The 1,580-nt window shown below is 46.8% G+C and overlaps 1 pseudogene; it reads right to left on the minus strand.

Annotated features, from left to right (window-relative positions):
- Positions 1 to 243: 243 nt before the first annotated feature.
- LOC102874551 lies at positions 244 to 1,351 on the minus strand (annotated as a pseudogene).
- Between the last annotated feature and the right edge of the window lie 229 nt (positions 1,352 to 1,580).

Here is a 1,580-nt window from a genome sequence, read left to right on the forward strand (position 1 = left end):
CACTGCTTTTAAACGTTTTGCCACAATCCAGATGATTGTTGAATCTAGCCTCTACTCATACTTTACAACAGTGAATCAGGACAAGACAGATTTGCTAATGTGCATTGAATCACCAAAGGACTGAAGATGTCTGGGCTTTTTATTCTGTAATGTTTCTAAGACTATGTCCATTAAATGCAAACAAAAAAGGAAGAGGTCTTGGCAGAACAGGAGAAGTGATGCACACTTGAGGATCAAACCGACTTAAATATTATTCATGACATATAGCCTAGTCCATGCTCTAGCTGTTTCTATGGCTTGGCCTTCGTTGGTCTTCCACTGCTCCGCTACATCATTTGCTAATGGATCATCTGGATTGGGAGCACTTAACAAAGCCTGGATCGAAAGCAGAACTGTGCGGATCTGCGGTGCTGGGGACCACTTATCTTTCAAAATATTTAAGCATATTCTTCCCAACTTGTCTACATTGTTGTTGTTGTTATGTGCCGTCGAGTTGTTTGCGACTCATAGCGACCCTATGCACAACAGCCCTAAACCCTGCTCTATCCTGCGCCAACCGCACTGCCTCTGACACACCCATCCCGATTACCCCAGTCACTGAATCAATCCATCTCATAGAGGGTCTTCCCCTCCTGCGCCGTCCCTCCACCCTCCCAAGCATGATGTCCCTCTCCAAGGACCCGTCCCTCCTGGCAACATGTCCAAAATATGTCAGACGAAGCCCCAGAATCCTTGCCTCCAAGGAGCAGCTTGGTTTAATCCTCTCCAAGATGAATCTGTTTGTTTTCCTGGCAGTCCATGGTACATTCAGTACTCTTCTCCAGCACCACAGCTCAAAGGCAACAATCCTTCTGTCCTCCCTACTCATTGTCCAACTCTCTGATACATAACAAGCGATTGCAAAGACCATGGCCTGTATCAGGCGCACCTTAGTCTCCAGAGAGACACTGTTGCTCTTGAGTACTTTAGAGAGGCCCCTAACAGCAGACTTTCCCATCGCGATACACTTTTTGATTTCCTGACTGCTGGTGCCGAGTGTTGACTGTGGAGCCGAGCAAAGTGAAGCTGTGAACAATCTCAATCTCTTCTCAATCTCAATCCAAAATGGATGTCTACATTAGGAAGATAAATTTTGGTCATGAACGTACTTTAGGAGCTGCCATTGGGTATTCTTCCGGAAGGAATAGTTCAAGTTTAAAAGTCCCTCCCTCAAAGGGGGAATCCTGGGAGCCAGCAATGACCACATGAAAATAACAAGCGTTGCTCTCATCTGTTCTGCTTTAATCCCGGGAACAGGTTCTGCCAGCAAACGCTGGGTTTCCTTGATAATCCTGCAGGGCAGCCCGGCCATCTTGTCAGATCCCGAGCTTGGCCTCTAGAGCATGTATTCTTGAGCCAGACAGTTTGGATTTACAAGCTGGTACTGCCTCTGACTAGCCACTTGTCCTAGTTCAATTATTTCATGCTCTCTGTTTGTTGTTGTTGCTGTTATGTGCCGTCGAGTCGCCTGTGACTCATAGCGACCCTATGTACAACAGCCCTAAACTCCGCTCTGTCCTGTGCCAATCGCACTGTCTCTG

Source organism: Elephantulus edwardii, unplaced genomic scaffold (genome assembly GCF_000299155.1).
Source record: "Elephantulus edwardii isolate Elephantulus edwardi_28Jun2011 unplaced genomic scaffold, EleEdw1.0 scaffold00044, whole genome shotgun sequence".
NCBI lineage: Eukaryota > Metazoa > Chordata > Mammalia > Macroscelidea > Macroscelididae > Elephantulus > Elephantulus edwardii.